The following is a 15,141-nucleotide window of genomic DNA, read 5'->3' as shown; positions in this document are numbered from 1 at the left end:
TAGTTTACACTACTTTTTCACCTTTTCCAATTTTGTGATTTAGCCATTAAATCCAACGGGTGTACCCTCTTTAGCATGTGAAGTAAGAAAAAAGATGGATAAAGATTTTTGACCTTTTGGTGAATATATCTTTTATAAAATAAAATAAGTTTCTTTAATAATTAATTTAATAGTTTCTTTTAAAGATGTTGCATGTTTTTGTCTATAAATTGAGTCAGTCACAACTCAAATTTTCCATTCATTCATCCACTCCTCCTCTCTTCTTTGCTTTTACGCTTTTTTTCCATTTAAGAGCTATTCTATCTATTTTTCACTTTTTCTTTGTTGTTCTTTTTCTCCCATGTTCATTATCTTTTTTTAAATTCCTATAATGAAATCATTCCTATAATGAAATTCTCCAAAAGGCTCATACACCCTCATACACTCTCAAACAAGTTCTCATTCTCCAGATCTTAGAAGTTACATAGCTCGTATATGGAAGAGATAAATTTATATTGTAATAGATTATATTAGTTCAATGCGATGAAATTTCTTCCATCTTGTCCTTAGAGAGTATAGAGTCTACATTATGGAGATAGGAAAATGCAACGGGCATTATTTTTTTTATCTCTAATTGAAACTATTTTTCTAGGAAAAGGATGGGGGAATTTCATCCTTTGAACTATAACAACGAGCCAACTGTGCGAAAATTGAACAAAAAATGCTTCAACAACTCGACGAGAACTAGCACATTGTAAGCCGATACACATCAGACAAACATATATCTTGTTATTTCTCTTAGATTGTTGAACTTTCTTTTAATTTCCTTTTTGCTATAATTTTCTTTTTAAAATTTGAACATTAACTTTGTACATTATTTTGATACCTTGATTAATTTGTTCACATCTTGTGTTTATTAATTGATTAACTTTTCACATTATCTTGATTAGTTTCATGACATCATTCACAAATATAAGTTCATTTATTAGTTTGAATTAAGCTGAAAGAAGCTTTTATCGATTAAGAGTTAAGATGTTATTTTAACATCTCATTTTTTTCCTTTTATTTTTTTTAGGGAAATCTCATTTTGTCCATTGTATTGCATATAATTCTAAGCATGTACGTTTGTGCATATAAGGATTAAAGAAAAGAGTTCAATGGGCAAAGATATTAAAAGGATTATTGCCACAGACATTTGTGCCTAAATAAAAAGCAATACAAGTTGACAATATAAAGACTACACCTTCAGGCATCATTTCTCGTTCCTTTCAAGAAAAAACAAAACACTCTATTTCTTGTCAAAAAATGTTAACAACTCTATTCATCATCACTAACTGTTTCTTCAACATTAGTTTTTTTTTTTTTTTTTTAAGTTTCTTCAATATATTAATTCTTTCAACCATAGCTTTTAAATTGAAGCTATAAGGTTAAATTTTCCTTATAATCTCCTTTCTCTTCATGTGGTCTTCTCACTAATGACCACATTTATCTTTTCAAGTTGTTCCATGATTTAGTTAAGCTCTTCTTTATTAATGTCTTTAGCTCTCTCATTTGAGTTCTCTCAAGTTCTTATGGTATTCTCACTTTAAGGCTGGAAATTTCTTGTGCATAAAATCGAATATGATGCGAGATAATAGCCTCAAATTTGTCAAGTCGTGATATTGTGCTCTAATGGAATTTTCAACATAAACATGAGATCTACCGAAATAATTTTTTTATCACTATAGACCATTTGTATGGTGGTACAATACTTAGCAAACCTTAAAAGCACTGCAACATATGGTGCATGTGTTGCAGCTTGTGTCCTACCTTGGTGCTATTCAATGTGGGATGTTGGTTGCAAAACATACATTATTGGTGTGGTGCTATTAATTTGTACTTAGAATTGTGTGCCATCATTGAGAGTGTTACTGTTAATTTGGTGATTCTCATGTCTATAATTATTATATCTACAAAAGTATCATGCAATTATTAATTTAAAAGGTCAATTGAACAAGGTGTTGGGCAGCGGAGTGGAAGCCGACAAAATGTGAGGGCTCCTCCAGTGTGTGATGATGATGCGGACGACCCCTATGAAGTGTATGGTGAGGGCGAAGATGATGATGATGATGACGGGCTCGAGATGGATGATTGATGCTTATGATGCTTGTTGTGTGTTTTCTTTACTATTATGTTATGGTTTGTATGACTTTGGGAGGTTTTCCATGCTTCCCGACACAATATTTAGTTTCCTGCACGGTTTGTAATATTATTAAGTACACTTTCTATTTCATGCCTATTAATTAGACTTAGTAGTGTTTGTGTGACTAAACTTTATTTTTATGCATTTAATTGTGTTTTAAAAAATATTTTAAATTTTTTTAATTAAATTGATTTTTTAACCATTTAGTTGTATTTCAAAAACAATTTTTTAAAAAAAAATCGATTTTTAAATTAATTTAAATATATTTTATTAATTAATAAAAAATTCGTTTTGATAAATATAATATTTAAAAAAAAAAATATGGACGTTTGCCAGGGGTTAAACCCCTCGCATGTCCCTGGTTTTTTGCTGTTCTGACTTGCTTTCCGTCAGTCACTTCAGAAACTAAGTTAAAAGATAATTTGTTGTTTGTTTTAGAAACTAAGTTGCAAGAGTAAAATTTGAGAGTAATAAGGCGTAAAAACGTTGGAATTAGAGTTCCTTGATTAAGCGTCAAACATAACCTAATAATCACATATATGGATTCTAGCGTTTTACCGATATTATCACATATCGCTCAACAAGATTATTCGTGTCCAAATAATCTTGTGAGATCAATTGTATTGTTCAATAGTTGATTTCCCAAACTATTAAAAAATCCAATTGTCGATCGTATCGTTTAATCGACGATTTCTCAATATATTCAACGATCCAAAAGCTTTACGTATCGATACCTTGTGTGATTATCAAAACATCAATCCTATGTCTAGAATCATTGTTTTGATAGATGAATTATTCTAAACCTAGATTCAAAAGTACTTTTCAATAACAATTAAATCAAAGATGGAAATGAATTGCAAGAATAACTTCAATATCATGTAAATTGCTAGAATCATATATTACAAGATTAAAAGATTACATTCTAAGCTCAATCAAGTACCTTTAATCCCAACTAAAGAGATTTATTTCATCATTGTCATGAGAACATTACAAAAGTGGAAGGAAAGTTGAGAATCCATGCAAGGAACTTTATTTCTTCAAGAATCTTGATGAATCCACACTCAATCACTATTGCCCAATGTAAACAGTGTATTTCGCCCAATTCTCTCTTCTAAAATGTTATAAGATAATGTCTGAAATGAGGGAAATGAGCTTTTATACATATGCTGAAAAAGTAACATTTCGCCTGGCGACTTGAGCTTTCTTTGCCAGTGGGTTTCTGCCACGTCACAAGGATCAGATGAAACCGCCTTATTTCACCTGGCAGGACTTTTTCTCGCCATGGCGAAGTGCTCTCGTCCTGATTTTCCAACTTTCTGGAACTGCTCGCCCTTTGGCTCGCCATTGCTTCGCCATGGCCATCTCTGTGGCAAAGGAGCCTGGAACTCTCTGGAGTTGCTCGCCATGGCGAGATGGCCTTTGCTCAATTTTGTTGTTATTGATTCTTGCTTGATGTCTTGACACTCAATTCCTGCACAAATGGGTAGAGTAAGATGACTAAAGCGTAATAGGTCAAAATTCACTTTTCTCTCAGCTTTTCCCTAGATAACTTGTGAAACAAGTAACAAACGTGCCGTAAATAAGCATTTAAAATACTACTTCCTGGCACTTATCAGTCAGTTAATTTAAGTTTTAAGAAACAATTATGTCCAAACTCAATTGTGAAGTTTACGAAAAGACAATCTAATGTTGTTTTCTTTTAGGGAAAATAGCACTTGATCTAATTAGGGCAGCTATATATATGGTTAATCATTAAGTCCTCAATTTGATGCCAAATTGTATTGTTGATGCTATTACGAATGATATGAGATAAAATGAAGAAATGTAACTTTGAATATTATGAGAATGAAGAAGGAATTCTTAGCATTTAATTAGCAGTCCATAATAAATCTCCAAAAGCGCAATCAAGTAGTAGTTTGATTAATCCTATTGATCAAAGTGCATTTTTCTTAGCAAAAGAATATTTTCTTTTTTGATTGCAAAAGAATATTTTCTTCAATGGTTGTTTTCCATTTTCAGCTTAGTCCAATTTCATTTTTCTCATTTACTTTTTTACCTATTCCATTTTTGTGATTTAGCCATTAAATCCAACGGTTGTACCCTCTTTAGCATGTGAAGTAAGAAAAAAGATGGATAAAGATTTTTGACCTTTTGGTGAATATATCTTAAATTATAAAATAAAATAAGTTTCTTTAATAATTAATTTAATAGTTTCTTTTAAAGATGTTGCATGTTTTTGTCTATAAATTGAGTCAGTCACAACCCACATTTTCCATTCATTCATCTACCCTTCCTCTCTTCTTTGCTATTCTCTCTAATATTTTACTTCTCCTTTGTTGTTCTTTTTCTCCCATGTTCATTATCACGTGTTTTTAAATCTTTTTTTTTTTTTTTAATTCTATGATATTGTTCTGTACAAAAATGAAACCATTTCTATAATGAAATTCATCCAAAAATGCTCATAAACACTCATACACTCTCAAACAAGTTCCCGTTCTCTAGATCTTAGAAGTCACCTAACTCTTATGGGAAAGAGATGAATTTATATTGTAATAGATTATATTAGTTCAATGCGATGAAATTCCTTCGATCCTATCCTTAAAAAGTATAGAGTCTACATTATGGAGATAAGAAAATGCAACGGGCATTATTTTTTATCTCTAAATGAAACTATTTTTTCACGAAGAGGATGTGGGAATTTCATCATTTGAACTATAACAACGAGCCAACCGCGCGAGAGTTGAACAAAAAATGCTTCAACAACTTGACGAGAACTAGCACATTGTAAGTTGACACACATTAGACAAACATATATCTTTTCAATTCTCTTAGATTGTTGAATTTTCTTTTAATTTCCTTTTTGCTGTAATTTTCTTTTTAAACTTTGCACATTATCTTGATATCTTGATTAATTTGTTCACATCTTCTATTTATTAATTGATTAACTTTTCACATTATCTTTATTAGTTTCCATTCATGAAATCATTCTGTAGCAGTTCCTATATCTATTTCTTCATTACATTTAGTCAATATATTATTAAAGTAGCCTATGCAATAATGACTTGGAAAATCCTTCACAAATAAGTTCATTTATTAGTTTGAATTAAACTGAAAGAAGCTTTTATCGATTAAGAGTTGAGTTGTACTTTTAACATCTCATTTTTTCCATTGTATTGCATATAATTTTAAGTATGAACGCTTTTATATGGGCTAAAGAAAAGAGTGTGCATTAAGTTTTTATTTTACTATTAGAATTATATTATTTCTATATCTTTCCTGTAAAATGAACAAAGAAATTAAAAGGATTATTGTCACAGGCATATTGTAACTAAATAATAATGCATTAAAATGACATATGTGCATTAATATGACATATGTGCATTAATAATGAACTAAATAATAATAATTCAAATTCAACCCTTTCAGACTATAAGATTAAGCTCTTACCATTGAGCTACCCCTTCTAGTGTACTCTTGTTTTATTTTAAGAGTTGTTTATGTTGAATTTTTCTCATAATCTCCTTTCTTTTTATGCAGAGCTACTATCCATTATTTCATCGAGTGTTTAACCCTTATTACACTAGACGTAATCCTATGGAAATTGAGATTCATATGTGAAGTTTTCTTTCATAGATAGACATATTTGGGACAATATGCTCTCTCTCATTTGAGTTCTCTTTGAGTTCTTAGAGCATCAACGGTGGAGACTCCCATTTTTTATTATTTAAATGGATCTCACATGTGCACATCACTTATTTATAATTTTTCAACGAGAGTATCTAATAACCACATAATCCCTTCAATCCAACATCTCATGCAAATTTGAGGATGGTACCTCAATTATCAATTTTATATCATTACATTTCAAATTTTTAATATTAAAAAAACTGGGTCTTATAAGACCAAAAAAAAATTCCCCATAATAAGGATATCTAATAGGTACCAAGTCTTCAAAATGTGATACCATCCCATTGAGGATGGTCTTATGGTATTCTCATATTTAAGTAAGTTCAGAAATCTCTTGTGGATAAAATGTTGAAGCATGATATTTTGCACCAAAGGCATTTTAGGGTAAATATGAGATCCATCAAAATAGAATTATCACTCTAAGCCATTAATATGGTGTTACGATTCTCAGATCATTTAAAAGGAATGCAAGAAGTTCCCGCTAGACTATAATTTGCATCCTACCTTGTTGCTATTCAAGGTAAGATGTAGGTTACATTTGATGCGCGAAACTTGCATTCCTATTAACACCTACTTAGATCGGTACCATTGTAGAGATTGAGAGTGATAGTGTTATTTTGGTGAATCTCATGTATTACTGATAAATGCCTTTTGAGAAAAAAGATCATGTGTCAACGAGGACTATTGTCTTCAACTACTTTCAATTGTTTCTTTGATGAATTTACGCAGGACTATACTTTGTTATAGCCCATAGGAGATTTCATGGTGTTGATGAAAGTTAATTTAGTTTTAATATTTCATTTTGAAATTATTGTGTAGCCTGATCTCATAAATATAAGTAAACAATTTAAATCGAAGTGAAACAAGCACATTATTTTGATATCTCGATTAATTTGTTCGCATCTTCTGTTTATTAATCGATTAACTTTTCACATTATTTTGATTAGTTTCCGTTCATGACATCATTATGTACGTCGTTCCTATATCTATTTCTTCGTTACATTTGGTCAATATATTGTGAAAGTAACTGTTGTGAATTCGGACAAAATCACACTAATGAATAGCGAAGATGTGTGGAGCAAAGGAAGTGGTAATCAATAGATAAAGTGTCTCCAAGCAACAACAACAAAAACAGACCTAAATCTAAGTGTAGAGCAACACCACAAGCATAATCAAAGCAATAAAGATAAGCAATGAAAGAAAGGAACAAACACACCAAGATTGTTGACCCAATTCGGTCCAATATGACCTAATCTGGGGGAGAGAGCAGCCCTCCAATCCACTATGATGAAAGTGTTACAAAAAAGTTACAAGAAATTAGCTTATAAGCTTACAAAAGAACAAGACCTAATTTCTACCCATTTTGTGTCACCCACACTCAATGAATCCTAAGATAAAACACAAAAGGAAGCTTTTTGATCCTTCCAATGGTCAAATCTCACTACCCAAGGTGAGATCCTCACTACAAAGACACTCAACCCTAAAGTTACCTCCTTTGTAATCCAAGTTTCTCTCTCTTAAAGCTCTCCTTCAAAATCTGCACAAGAACATATATATAGCAATCTTCAGCTGTCAAAGTCGTGTCACGTTTGTCCAAATCGTGACACGATTGGTGCGTACGACCCAAGGTACGACCAACCTTATCCTGAAAACGTAATCAGCAAGTTAAAAATCGTATCACGTTTTCCCAAAATCGTATCATGATTGGGCACCCTGCAAAACAGCTCTCGACATTGCAAAATCGTGACACGCTGATGAAATCATGTCACGATTTTTCTGTTCTTTCAAAACACAAATTTAAAGCCAATTAACAACAATAACCTATGCAATAATGACTTGGGAAATCCTTCACAAATAACTTCATTTATTAGTTTGAATTAAGCTGAAAGTTTTTTTTTTTTTTTTTTTGTGTCTAATAAATGTCAAATATGCTAACTCTATGTTTTTTTTAGTAATAACTTTCTCTAGTTCATGCAACCTATGAGAAAGAAAAAAAATTGCTCAATTTTCTTAAAGTTATTCCCTGTATGAAGGATTTGTAGCAAGAAACACGTATATTCATGTAAAATCAAATATGCGTTGTTCAATAACTTTTATAAATTTTAGAAATGAAAATATTTAAAGTTAAAAGGTTATATGGATTTTCTGACAATTAAAATTGTTGGCAATACCCCACAAATCCTAACACGATAAAAAATACTGAAATTGTTTGGTCGAACGATGTGATCAATTTGAACTCCAACTACTGTGCTTGTGGGTGTGAATTCTCAAATGGCTATTGTCGTTTCATCTATCTAAAAAAATTGTTTGGTATAGAATAAAACTTTTTTTATATTTAATGATAGAGATTTTCTCATAGCATCCTACTTACTTCTTGTGCGCTTTCTTATTTTTAAATTCTTCCCCTCTTCGAATTATATCATCCAAATCATACTAATTTAAAAGCTTTGCCTAACTTCCATTTCACATTTCTTCAATTACAGATTTTGCTCTAAAATACTCCCTTGTCTGTTGTTTTACAATTTCAGAAAGTTGCTTAACAAAATCATTTCATTTATTTTGGGATGACAATGACTTAGCCTTCATATACATTTCTTTAGGAGGTACTTTGTCCTACAACTTAATCAAACTTGTAATAATTGTTTATGATACAAAAGCTTATTAAGACCAAACATATTGTTAGACCATATTAGCTGTTTTAATAAATTATCTTGGAAAACTTATTAAGATGAATTGAAGAAATTATGAACAAATCATAGGCCTCTTTTATTTACTCTTTCAAACAAGTTATTTCAAAGACCCTTAAAAGTTAAAACCTCAACAAAGATTACGCTCTTTGGCGTGTGAAGTAGGAAAAAAGATGCATAAAGTTTTTTGACCTTTGGTGAATATCTTAACTTATAAATTAAAATAAATTAGAAAAATAATTGCTACTACTCAAGTGTACTACTCAAGCATAAGTTAAGATATCAACCATGCCCTAAGTTATGATTCATATTATTATGTACATTGATTACTCACTTTAATTTTTATATATGTTGATATGGATTTTAATTGGATTATGCAATATATTTGTGATTTTTGTTATGTATGGTTAATGAATTCATCCATACCCTTTTCTTTGGTAATTACACAATGTATTCTCTTATTCTCTTCTTGTTTATGATGTTTTTAAGGCTTAATTCAATTTCTCATTCCAAATCTAATCTAAACCGTGAACATGTACAAATTGAAATGGAGGATTGAATTAATGTAGGATTCATAACTTGTGAATCATGAGAATTTTCATGGATAATGTAATGGGTTTTGTTAGAAGCCACCCATAAAGGTGTCTTTTAGCAACTCACACCTCAAGGTGTGATTTCCACTTTTTAATTATAACTTTGTTAAAAGACACCTTCATAAAAATTAGTTGGTGTCTTTTAACAAATATTCATAAAATAACTTGTTAAAAGACACTTTCATAAAAGGTGTCTTCTAGCAAAAACTCAAATCTAATCTAGTCATTACATGTAAATTATGAAACAGTAAAGAAGTATCTCTATCCAGTGAAGCCTTTTGTCATGTAAAAAAATATCTTTGAATTTTAAATGAGATGTTCTATTGGATTGGTGCCCTTGAACGATCGATGGATTGCTAAAGTTAAGTTTAGATGGTTGGCCTTATAGTCCAAAAAAAATCTTTTCCCTTTGTATTTTGTCAAGATTGTGAGCTTTTTTCAAAAACTAAATGTATCCCTCACGTGCAACCTTATAGATTAACTCCCGTAAAGTATCTTGTAATATATTTTTTTTTTTAACTACTAATCTAATGACTGAAACTCACCTTTTAAAAGTGAATAAAAGAGGTGTTCGAAGTTCAAACTCAGACTCATGCATATATTACGCAATGTCTCTTTCAACTGAGTTAGGATCGTGCAGATGAATTGATGGACTCACACTTAAGGGGGAGTGTTGTGTGCAAGTGTGAGTTAGAGGTCCCACATCGGATAGAAAAGTAAAGGTTGAACACCTTATAAGTAAGAGGACCCATAAACTCATTGCCTTAAGGTTTTGGGTAAGAGTGTGGTGTCTCTCTCACTAGTGTGGTTGTTCTAGCCTCGATGTGGATAGTCCCCCAGGCTCCCCTTGTGACCCAACTCTTGTATCAGAGCCCCGGTTCGAAGAAGGGTACGACCGAGGCCGCCGGTCAGTTGCGCAGAAAGTAGCAACGACGGTACAAGCAGCAAGTGGCTCATTGTGCAACAACGGCGATACAAGCAAGTAAGAGCTTCCGCTTGAAGGGGGAGCATGATGAATTGATAGACTCGCACTTGAGGGGGAGTGTTGTGTGCAAGGGTGAGTTATATATCCCACATCGGATAGAAAAGTAAACGTTGAACACCTTATAAGTAAGAGGACCCATAAACCCATTGCCTTAAGGTTTTGGGTAAAAGTGTGGTGTCTCTCTCGCTTATTTGGTTGTTCTAGCCTCGACGTGGACGGTCCCCTAACTATCCTCAATGACCCAACAATGGTATCAGATCCCCGGTTCAACGAAAGGTACGACCGAGGCAGCCGGTCCGTTTGCGTAGAAAGTAGCAACACGGTACAAACGTGTCGGTCCGTTGCGGAGAAACCATCAACAGTGATACAAGAAAGTAAGACCTTCCGCTTGAAGGGGGAACATGATGAATTGATGGACTCACACTTAAGAGGGGGTGTTGTGTGCAAGTGTTAGTTATATGTCCCACATCGGAGAAAAGTAAAGGTTGAACACCTTATAAGTAAGAGGATCCATAAACTCATTGGCTTAAGATTTTGGGTAAGAGTGTGGTGTCTCTCTCACTAGTGTGGTTGTTCTAGCATCGATGTGGACGGTCCTTCAGGCTCCCCTCGTGACCCAACACGTTCGACTCTTCTAACAATTGTTTTGCCATATGCATCGATTACAGATCAAACCATTGATCCACGGATAACCATTTGGATGTCAAGATTGTGAGTTTTGGTTCCTTGATAAAATTTGAATTTACCCTTTTGATCTCTAATAACTCATATTTAGAGCCCGACACATCTTGAATTTTAAATAAGATGTTTTATTGGATTAGTGCCCATTTTGGAGATGTGTCAGACTTTAAATAAAAGGTCCTCTCTGGCTTGATCCAACTATTATTCGTTATGATTGAACTTTTTAGTCAACTCATTCAATTTTGAATCGACCGAAACTTTTATCAAAATAAAAAAGGTAACAAGTGTCCTTACGACATTGTTTAAGTAGTCAAAAAAGTGACTTTTGCATTGATAATTGTGTATTTGACTTGCATTTCCAAATGTTATTTTCCTTAATGCATTTCTTAATCAATATCTTTATGACACTTGTTAGCATGATCTTATATAAAAACGGTTCCAACGAAATTAGGATAATTGAATTACACAAATAAATAATTAGAATAATAGTGGTGAATGCATAAATATTTAATTAGCATAATTTGACAAAATCAATGTTTTTTAGGCAAAATGAAAATTAAAATAAATTAAAAGAAAGATACAAAGATTAGGGGCATAAAACCTGATCCACGTCTAATTTTGAGTCAAACTCAAAATCAATGCTATCAAAATGCATATCACTTCTCCATTGGATCCAAGTGCTTCCTCCACCAAGTTGCAAGTTGCATTCTCCATCGTCGATTAATTGATATCTAAAGGCTAACAATTATCATGAATCCTTATTGCTACCGATCACCACTCAACAACAACAAGAACACGTGCAAAAGAATCTTTTAATTTCTTCAATGGTTGTTTCCATCTTCAGTTTAATCTAATTTCATCTTTCTCATTTACTTTTTCTCTTCTTTTTTTCCATTTTTGTGCTATACAACAATTAAAAATCTTGTACCCTTTAACGTGTGAAGTAAGAAAAATATGGTTAAAGACTTTTGACCTTTGGTGAATATATTAACTTATATATAAATCAAATAAGTTTCTTTAATATTAACTTATAAGTTTCTTTAAAATATGTTTCATGTTTTTTGTCTATAAATTAGGTTTATCGCAACCCTTGCATTCCATTCATTCAACCCACCTCTTCTTTTCATCATCAAGTGTTTATTAATTCTATTATCATTTCATCAAATATCCAAAGAAACTCTCAAAAAACATCAAAATCCTCATAAACAATCATAGACAAGTTCTCCTTCTCTAGATCTCGGAATTTACCTAGCTCTTATGAGAAAGACATGAATTAATATTTTGTATAGATATTATTAGTTCAAAACGATGAAATTCGTAGCACTTGATCCATGGAAAGTATGGATTCTATATTCAGTGATAGAAAAATGCTATCAATAGCATTTTTTGTCACTATATGAAGAATTTTTTGTGGATTTGGGTTGACGAATTACATCATTTGAACTATTACAATGAGCCAACCGTGCTAGAGTCCAACAACAATGCTTCTGCAACTTGACAAGAACCAACATCTTGCTTAGTACCATGCTAGACAAGAACTAGCACATTGTTGATTCTCATAGGAAAAGTTGTGTTCACATCCTGTTTCTTTTAATTTTCTTTTTAGCTAAAGAAAGAGAGGATGATTGCTACCCACACATAATGTAGCTAAGGTAATAACTAAAGCAATGTCATTTGTGCATTATTTGTCTTATGGTCTCGTTCATCTGTGTAGAGGAAAATACATGCTTATGGAGCCTTTTACAAGTTTGGCAGAGTTCATTCTTAACATCTATATTTTCAAGTTGTTCCATGATTTAGTTGTGTTCTTCTTTCTTGGATTTAAGCTCTCGTTTGAGTTCTTTCTTGAGTTCTTATGGTATTCTCACATTTAACTAAGTGCGGAAATCTCTTGTGCATAAAATTGGATATAACACTAGAGAAAACTCTCAAATGTTGAATCATGATATATTTTGCTCCAAAGACATTTTTAGGATAAATATGAGATCTAGCAAATTAGAACTATCAATTATTTATATGGTGCTACGATTCTCAATAGACTTTAAAAGGAATGGATATGTTTTGTGTGAGGTACAACCTGCATCCTACCTTGTATCTATTTAAGATGGGATGTTGGTTGTAGTTCAGGCAAAACTTCTATTCCTATGAAGACATGTTGAGTTCAGTATCATCATGAATATTAAAGGTGATAATGTTATTTTGGTGGATCACATCTATAGCTGAGAAACGCCTTTTGGGATGAAGGATAGTGTCAACAAGAACTATGTCTTTAACTACATTATATTGCCTCTTTGATGACTTTATGCATGACTATACTTTGTTATAGCCTAGGAAATTTGTTGGTACGTACCGGTGAAAGTTTAGTTTTAATAGTTTATTTTGAAATTATTGTGTAGTTTTTTATCTCATGAATATAAGTAAAAAAAGATTATTGCTTTAATTTATGGCCCAGACTAATTTTGTGTTTTCTTTATTAGTTTGTTCAAAAACAAAAACTTCATAGTTAGTTCATCATACCTTTATATACCGGCAACGTATATGTTAAGACTTAAGACATTAGACATGTAAATTTAAAAAACGAAAGTTGAGCAACATTTTCAAGAGGATATAGGATGTGTTGACACCAGATACCAAAATTTTTTAACATTTTTTTTAACTTTTCAAAAATTATAAATGTAACACTTTTTTATTGTTACTAATGATACAAAAAGTGTTACAATAATGTAACATTTGCGACACTTTTAAATTGTTACAAATAATACTATAAAATGTAACTAAAACTTTTAGTAACACGGACTTTACGTAACAATTATTTGAGTGTTATTAAATTTAATTAGTAACAATTTTGTTGATTTAGTTATAACTTAAGTGTTACTAAACGTCAATATTGTAGTAGTGTGAGAATGACGTTAACCATATATTTTCCAACCTTTCTCAATTATCCGTGTCTTTCATTATAGCCTTCTCAATGCATAATAAAAATTAAAACCAGCATGCACTAACTTGATGGAAATTTCCAAAAAAAAATTAATCAAGAAAACTTTGAATGAAGAAGTGTTGGCTTTATCTATCTATTTCTAATAAGTGTTGATTTTATCCATTTGTAGGATCGAACGTCAATCATTGGCTCATTGTACCATTGATCCTCTTTAGATATAGATTTTTACTAATATCAGTTCTTAGCATCCATTTAGATATCGATAAAGAAACCTCTATTTTCATGATAATATGTTTTTTTTATCAATCTCTTTCAACACTGAATAATATAATTATATAGATAGACTGGTTTACTATAAAAGAAATAAAGAGTGAGATTCGCCTTCACCAAAAAAATTGAAGATTTCTTGAGATCTTAAATGAATAATTATGAGCTTTTGATTAAACATATATTGATAGTTGAGATTCAGTGTTGATATAAAGTTTGACACATGATTTTAACGATCTTATCTCTTTAAAGAAAACAAGCTATTACAAACGAAGGAACAACACTTATTTATCACGTGTGATCCGGTCAACCACAACTTTTTTACTTTCATTTATTTCTTCCAATCTTCCATGATTGTTGATCCGTTCGTGATTGTTGCACTCGTTGTATATAGCATTACTGTATTTTAATGGGTTTTTTTTTTTTTTGTTACTTTTAATGGGTATTTTAATGTTCATATTTTGTTAACCCTTTATATAATTTACATTATATTCACTGTCTTTCATATTCCCTATTTCATATTATAAAAAGATTTAACTTCTTCAATGATGAAACCGGATATACTAATTGAATGCAAAAAATAAAGTAATATATAAACTCGATTATTTTACTCAAAGAACTATTAAAAAACCTTGGAAAGGAAGAGAACATTAAAGAAAATGAAACAAGAGAGATGGGCTGTAAATTGTTGTGACACTCTGTCCAACCACCAACCGGGCAGCTGTGGATGACTGAAAACTTTTGATCGAATTTTTTTATAAAAAGGAATAAAAAAATTGAATTAGAGTTAACACAAGTCTAGATCCGCTCCGATAGTTAGATGGTTAGTGTAGGCCTCGATCGTTCAAACACCTTTGACTTTTGAGTATATATTGTAACACAGGTGAATGATTAAGATCAGAAACAACATAACAAAGAGGCATGTGAGTTTCTGCGTTGCGTTCAGTTAATCGTCTCAAAAACAAGAAGAATGAAACCACCAAAACTTATTTCCTCTCTCATCAACAAGACAATTGTCATCATCCTTGAAATCCTCGAAAACAATAAGTTGAGGCAGGCTGGCCATCAAAAATTAAATAATCCCAAAAATTTGCTTTATTTTATTTTCATCCTCTATTGCAACTATATAAAGTCGCATAGAC

At 31.7% G+C, this 15,141-nt stretch overlaps 1 long non-coding RNA gene across 1 annotated transcript; it reads left to right on the top strand.

Annotated features, from left to right (window-relative positions):
- The first annotated feature begins 246 nt into the window (after positions 1-246).
- On the top strand, positions 247-2,249 carry LOC112422543 (uncharacterized). Its single transcript, XR_003012924.2, has 2 exons — positions 247-733; positions 1,977-2,249. It is a non-coding gene; the product is annotated as an uncharacterized lncRNA (long non-coding RNA).
- Positions 2,250-15,141: the final 12,892 nt, after the last annotated feature.

The sequence above is a fragment of the Medicago truncatula genome, chromosome 6 (assembly GCF_003473485.1).
Source record: "Medicago truncatula cultivar Jemalong A17 chromosome 6, MtrunA17r5.0-ANR, whole genome shotgun sequence".
Classification (NCBI taxonomy): Eukaryota; Viridiplantae; Streptophyta; class Magnoliopsida; order Fabales; family Fabaceae; genus Medicago; species Medicago truncatula.
This window is presented reverse-complemented; position numbering and strand designations above follow the sequence as displayed.